At 32.1% G+C, this 7,590-nt stretch overlaps 1 pseudogene across 1 annotated transcript; it reads right to left on the bottom strand.

The window, feature by feature from the left end:
* Positions 1–787: 787 nt before the first annotated feature.
* On the bottom strand, positions 788–3,285 carry LOC104706693 (alpha-humulene/(-)-(E)-beta-caryophyllene synthase-like; annotated as a pseudogene). The gene is made up of 7 exons (XR_015563207.1): positions 3,069–3,285; positions 2,684–2,957; positions 2,232–2,610; positions 1,935–2,153; positions 1,692–1,845; positions 1,369–1,593; positions 788–1,284 (listed from the first exon to the last, which is right to left on the bottom strand). The product of XR_015563207.1 is annotated as an alpha-humulene/(-)-(E)-beta-caryophyllene synthase-like (transcript).
* Positions 3,286–7,590: the final 4,305 nt, after the last annotated feature.

Raw genomic sequence — 7,590 nt, 5'->3', positions numbered from 1 at the left:
TCTAATATTCCAAGTGATTTAGTTTTTCTGAGATTTTAAATGATTTTGATGATTTTAGGGAAGTCGATATGATTTATTGTAAAGTTCTTTCAAATCTCACATAAAACCATGAGATTTGGATTTCTGTATTTTAACTAAACAAATCATCTCAAATCCTCCAGAATTCCTAAAAATCTTTAAAATCCAAATCCACAAACCTTTTTGAAAACCAGTGGATTTTAACGTAGATTTTTTATCATTAGTTCAATAACAGTGGATTTTAAAGTAGATTTTTAAATCATCAGTTCAATAACAGTGGATTTTAATAGACATTTTAAAATATATAATTGAATAACATATGATTTTTAAATTTTATCCAAATCACTTAAAATGTCAAATTGAATACACCCCTAAATATGGGAGTTCAATATATTAGGTTTTGACGAATTCAAGCAGTTCTTGAACAATTTGTGATGGATTTATTTACCTAAACAATCCATATAAAAACAAGCGGATTTAGCTATACGTATATGGTCTCTCTTTTTTTTCGACAAACTGTTACCACATTACACATAAATACTCATAAACATGTATTTATACGAAATATTTTTTTTTTTTTTTTTGAAAATGGATACGAAATATTTATTAGGAAAACATGGTGGACGCATAACGATCAGTCTTGAACAGCTTACGGCCAAGGCTAAGTCTTTGAGGTTTTCGAATGCAAGAAACACCATATACATATGTAATCGAGTCATGCACATTATATTCTTATTCAAATATAAGTGGATTCACCAACAAAAGTAAATATACGAAGAGAAATGGATTTACTACCAGAAATAGAAATAAACATACAACAATGGATTCACCAGCAAAAGTACAAATACAAAGAGAAATCATGGATTTATTACCAGAAATACAAATAAACGTACAACATAAATAAAAATGACAATTCGACCATCATAGTGTAGAGAATTCATTCAATGGATTGGAATAACCACCTCCACAACATTCTCAAATAGGTATACTTTCAACGAGCAAAGAAACGATGTGTGCCTTCAAGTACTCGGGGTGGGTGTAAGAATCTTGGTACCTATAGAATACATCGATGACACGGGAAAGGTTAAAAACTCGCATCAAAAGAGGGTAAGGAACCGCATGAGGCCTCATTAGCTCTTGGTTCAAGTCCTTCCATGCATCTGAAACAATGTTTCCCATTTCTTCCACTGCTATTTCCTTGGAAACACCAAATTGATTCATATAACAATCAATTCCAGTTGCTACATGCTCCCGTTTGTGTTCAAACTGCAATTACAAAATACCAAACGTATTCAGTTTGAGAAATACGTACATACATAGTTAGGATTCCAAACTTAAATTTGTTCTCACTTCGTAGCTGGAAACGTCATCTGTGAATCTACAGATCATCTCAGAAGCTACCCTAATTTTAGGATGTGAGCTTAACCATTCAAAAGCATCAAGTTTCGCGACATCTGTCATCCTCACGAATGTCACTACTATCAAGGCATAGTAAGCTGAAGACAAGACTGCATTCTCTTTATACTCATTCAACCACTTTGCCTCTTGCATAAATCCATTCGCTGCTGTTTGCAACTGATTGTGAAGAGTAGAGTTAGTTATATTGGATATATATATATATATATGTATATGTAAGCAGAATGATGCTTATAGTTGGTTCCTTTGGTCTTAACTGATTTCTTGAGATGGAAGCCACAACCTGACCTTCCTTCTTTCTCAAGTTCTTCTTCTAGTTTATCATAGAAATCTACCGTTGCATGGTAAATATACTTCATGCTGTCAGGTATCCCATTAGGAGCAGCGGGAAGCCACGTGCGTTAAAGCCACCTATCTTATAAGTCAAAACCATAGAAAAAAATCAAATTTGATAATACACATTAAGTTTATATATATATATATATCAACAAATATGGTACTTTTCCATTGCATCTGTGAAAACCTCAAGTTCCTCCACTGTTCCATATGCATCATACGTATCATCAAGTGTTGTGAATAAGATTAGTGCAATAGCTAATGTAACTCGTGCTTGAGAATACTGAGGCTCGAAGTATGCTCCAAGTCACCACAAGTACGCCTCTGTTACCCTATGCCTTGTGTATGTTACTTTAGATTCAATCTCCATTTCTTGGTACCACCTTAAATATTATGAAAGAAGTTCAACAATCCATGCAAGAAAAATTTGTGTATATGTATTGAGTGGCCATGATAGTTACCTTGCTACCCAAGAAAGCTCTTCACGGTGTAATATTTGCAGCAAATTAAAATCTATCTTTGCAAACTCAAGTATTGTTAGGTCACACGACTCTTCTTCCTGGTAGTATGAGATATATTGTCTCGTTTCTATCCTTGTGATGCCTTTGTGGTATGGATGTTTCAGGGCATTCTTGATGCGAACTGCGAGATGGGGGCTAGATCGAGACGAAATTTCTTTTAAATGAGCACGTGAGAAAGCGAGAGCTTCATCAATAATGTCTTCTCTGTGTGTGCTCTATTGTGCAGATTCATACAAACTTAACATCCCGTTTGCATCGGCCACCAAGTGTCCTTTGAACATCCCATTTTTGTCCGTGAACTTCTCAAACACATCTTGACGTGAATAAATGAACATTTTGAGTTAAATTACGAAGACCATGAAAAGTGTGTATCTGTTGTTCATTCATATATTTTAAAGTCTATTTCAATTACCTGAAAACTTGGAAAAGTATTCCAACCGTGTACAAATCGCACGCGTCGTGTCTTATCGTCTGATTAAAGTCAGGACAATCAGATAACTTATGCAACTGCTCTACAATATCTCGCTCAAAGTGATAAGAGACACCAAGGCGGCATAGAGCATCGATGAATTTGATGTGCTCTATAGGATTCGCTTTGGAAGACAAAAACGATTCCTTCACAACCTCCTTAAGCGTAGCATGCTTCTCTTTGAACGTGTCATTACCCTATATGGCAATGAAAAAATCGAGTATACATGAGTTTAAAACAATCACAGTAGGCTACAAATAGTAAATACTGCATGAAGTAATTAATATGAAAAGGATATATATACGTACGAGGTCAGACTTTGAGAAAGAGGTTAGGGGATCTTCCCAGATGTTTGCAGGATAATCAGCTAGTGGACGGTGGATGTCACTCCCCATGCTAAAAGTTTCAGGTAGGAATGAATGAGTTTCTCACTAGGATTAATCACTTTTGGTTTCACAAATTAAGCTTTGCCTATACAGCTAATTAAGTTCCATACACTTATATATAGAAATGTTCGGAAAACAAAACCATTGTCGATATTCAAGATTTAGGCATTGGAATATTTTCCAATGCCTAAACTGATCAGTGGTCTTTATTTTTTTTGGCTTTAAGAAATATGGTCAACATTGTACTATTCAGTTTACGTAGGAGAATTGTTTCGTCTTAAGTGTCTTACTAAGGGACAAAAAAAAAGTCATTTTATTCCGCAAGTATAACATGTGGAATTGTCTATGGTTCATTATAAGTTTGTCCCACGCAATCACTCTGCCAAATAATATGAGCTGAAAAAAGACTTGGCCCCTTAAAGCATCTCCATTATACATATTAGAAAAGTGTTTTAATGTATATAACTTAAAAGTTATAATAATATTGTTAGATAAATTTTTTCGTGAATATGAGACATCATGTCAAAAATATCTTCGTGAAAACATCTTAATTGAATTTGTTATTGTTTTTGAGACACCGATAATAGAATATTTTATAGTTATATTTATGTTAATATACCAACAAAAATTATGCAATAGAGATGGTCTTAGGTCTAATATCATACTGTATATAGTATAAATATCCTTGCTTGATAGTTGATATCAGTTAGTTCGATGTCGCCTTAACCTTGCTACAATTAAAAGTTTAAAACTCTTTTTTTCGTCAGAACATCACCAATTATTTGCCATGAAACCCTCGTGCTCTAGCAAAGAAGAGTACTACTACTAAACCTAAAAATATCAAGAAAAATTAAAATTTTCAGATCCTTTCAATTTTTCATCAAAATCAAAAACAATATTAAACCGTCCAATAGACAGACTCATGAATTTTTTTTCTTTTTTTTTTTTTTCTTTTGCGCTCTCATCAAACGCATAATATTAATTCATACCTATTTTCTATATAATACTTTTGTTTACCCTAAGAAATGTTGTAATATGAAACTATGTATTTAAGTTGGTCCCCCAACCTTCCATAATTCATAGTTATGATGAAGAAATGCTCGTTTTCATCAACACTCTGCGAAACCGGTTTTGGTGATTTTACTCCAATAATTATGCAAAAAAACAAGAACAAGTTGGTATCCATCCCTGGTTTCCACTTTAAGAAAAAAAAAACATATACTGTATATATGTCATCTGTTCCAACTTGTTGAACTCGCTCTAAACCGACAACTTGAGCGAACCATGAGAGAGCGATTCCCACCATCGACAACTACACAAGGCTAAACCAATCCATTAGACAATGTTCAACAAAAAAAAGGCACAATGTTCAACAAAAAAAGCATTTCAAGTTTATATATTTCGGTTATGTTCCTTCTATTTTGTAGGTTTCTCAATTCATGGGATTTTGTTTTGCATTTCCATATATATATTTTATTATATAAAGCTTGGTTCTTAAAGTTAGTAACTCACCAGATCGTGACACGTGTTAGTTTTAACGATCAGATAGCAAAGTTATATATTCATCAGATCGTGACACATGTCAGTTTTAACGATTAAATATCCAAATTAGTAACTCATCAGATCGTGACACATGTCAGTTTTAACGATTAAATATCCAAATTAGTAACACATCAGATCGTGACACGTGTCAATTTTAACGATTAGAAATCACATATCAAAGTTAGTAACTCATTAGATCGTTACACATGTCAATTTTAATGATCAAAAGTCACAATTTTCAAGCTTGGTAAAACGATGCATAACATAATTGTAACCTTATTATATTCAAAAAACTTTGTTAATCTTAACAGGAAAAGGATTGTAAATACACCCCTCTATATAATCAAATAGATGATAACATATTTTTCACTAAACAAAATAATTTGGACTAGTTTTTTTTTTCTTGGTAAAAAAATTTTCTTGATTTTTTATTAGCCTTTTATTTGACACATCATTGTTCTTGATAAGTCTACAAGGCAATTTGTTTGTTGTCTAATCGAAGCAACTATATAAAAATATTTCTAGATATTACCACGAGTTTTTGTCGTCGTTTCTTTGAATTTTGTTTTGTTTCTCAATTTCATAATGCATACTATGCAATCTTTGACTTTGAAGTGTTAACAAAGTTTCTTATGTATAATAACTAAGATTTTGGGATTAACAAATTTCTCACGGTGTTATTATTATTTCTATTAATTTGCAGGACAAGTGGCATAAGAAAAAAAATTAATACACAAATGCAAGATAACAACAAAGATTATATAACACTATATCAACTAAACAGAAAGCGTTCTTATCGTCGAACGATAGTACATCTTATCGGGCCATACATTCGAAATTAACTATTTCAGAGACAATGAGACATGAACCACACATCATTTCAGAACCATGTGAAGTCTTCACTCTTCACTTAAAAATCTGAACTCTTCATTGTGAGGAACTTGGTTTCAACGGTTAGACAACCATTTTACCAAATCGAACTGTTTTTAAAAAACCATATTAAGCCATTAAAAATGAATAACCTAGGTATATTCCAGGCTTGATTATATTCTCCAATTTATTTATTCAAAAAGTTACGTAAGAGATGGGGACTTCTGTCATTGGTTCCTGCTTCTGTCTGTATTAGACTTTAAAGAGACCAGCTGCATCTTTAAGGACCCATACGCTCGTGTGGATCAGATAAAATGTAATATTTTGTGTTGTAGATTGTTGGTTTGGTAGTAATTGTGAATTTGAATTTCTATAATCAAGAACATGCAGTGGCCTTTTTAGCTAGAAATTAAAGATACATGTGAATTTTAGTTACCAAACGTCGGTGCAATGAGCAAGCTAAGCCTCTTTAAAAAAAGTTAAGACTTTGTGTTAACACAAGCGCTTAGCTTTGTGTGTGGATGCATGTGAAGATCCTCCATAGACCTAAATTTTGTGGTATTTTAGAGTTGTAAATTGATACTGTTGTAAAACTTTATTTTCTGTAGTATTCTCTTTGAATATCCCTATCCCTATCCCTATCCCTATATATATTAATAGATAAGCATTTTGACAACAAATCTGATATACTAGGCTTCAAAGCCAGTTTGAGTTTTAACCCGTAACTTACCACATTATTTACATTAATTTGCCATCAAAATGACTTAATTCCCTATGATTTTTATTAAATTATGCAACTCACAAAAACAATTTAATTTTAATAACATCTTCCTTCATCAGATTAATACATATGTCATAAATTATATATAAAAATAATTCAATTGGTTATTGTTATCACACATATTTTTCATTATCCATATCATTAGTTTTTAGTTCAGTTTTTTTATATTTAAATATTTATTTTGACAAGGCTAAAAAATACTTGGACTTTTTAGTTGGCCAAAAATGTTGATCGGTTTTTTTTTGAAAAGACGCAATGGATTTTCACTCAAATAATAAATATATAACTGTTATAAATGATTATATTGTTGTATGGATGCCCATTATCAGTGCATTAGTGTAAACTCTGAACCCTAATATTGTATCTCTATATATATGTTGTATCATATGCAATAGAATAATATACAAGCTAAATTTCTTTTTTTAACATGTTATGAGCACGCTCTAAACCCTAGCCATTTAAGAAAAAATAAAAAAAACCCTAGCCATCGATACTTTTGAGCAGCCGTCACCGTTTCTCTTTCTCCAGCGTCACAAACTTCTCTAATAGTTTCCAGCGAGAATTTTCTGTTGCAACATAAGTTGGTGAACCAAGCAAATAATCATTCGTCGATGGTGTCTTTTTCCCTGAGTTCTTATGAGTAATGATGTTTCCATCAAGATAAGTAACCTTGTTCTTTATCGATTGGCTCATATCTTATTTTGTTTATTGTTTTTGATCGACACATGGTTTATAATTGTCGATCTAGTATATCATATATATATAATCATACTCATGCTTAGTTTATTGTGGAGGTCCATCTGCTAGTTTATAATTATCGATATGACTTCCTCTTAGTTGGACATGTCGTAGAAGACTAGAAGTGTACATAATTAATTATGATTTATTGTTCGATCTCAGTTGCTATATTATTAAGCATCGTTTTTGTTTATTGTTTCAAATTAAAAACATATTTGGATTGACTTCATATTATTGAACATAATGTTGCATATGCTACGCGTTAACTGCTACACTGTTTTTAGTGCTTTGATTTGGTAAATCGTTGGTTTGAGGTTGTTTAGCGATCATTGTCACATGATTTTTATATATTGATTTATGATCGAGATTTATAAACCGTATGCTTTATATAGGATTATGAATAACTTCTTTAGATCTAAGTGCTTTGCTAATAGCCATAGCAATCAAATACATTATTCGTTGTCTTGTTGTACTTGGCTAAAAGTTTCTTATTGTTTTGAAACGAAGGATTCA

The sequence above is a fragment of the Camelina sativa genome, chromosome 8 (assembly GCF_030686135.1).
Source record: "Camelina sativa cultivar CO46 ecotype springtype chromosome 8, ASM3068613v1".
Taxonomy (NCBI): Eukaryota; Viridiplantae; Streptophyta; class Magnoliopsida; order Brassicales; family Brassicaceae; genus Camelina; species Camelina sativa.
Note: the sequence above shows the minus strand (reverse complement) of the source record. Positions and strands in the feature narration are given on the sequence as shown.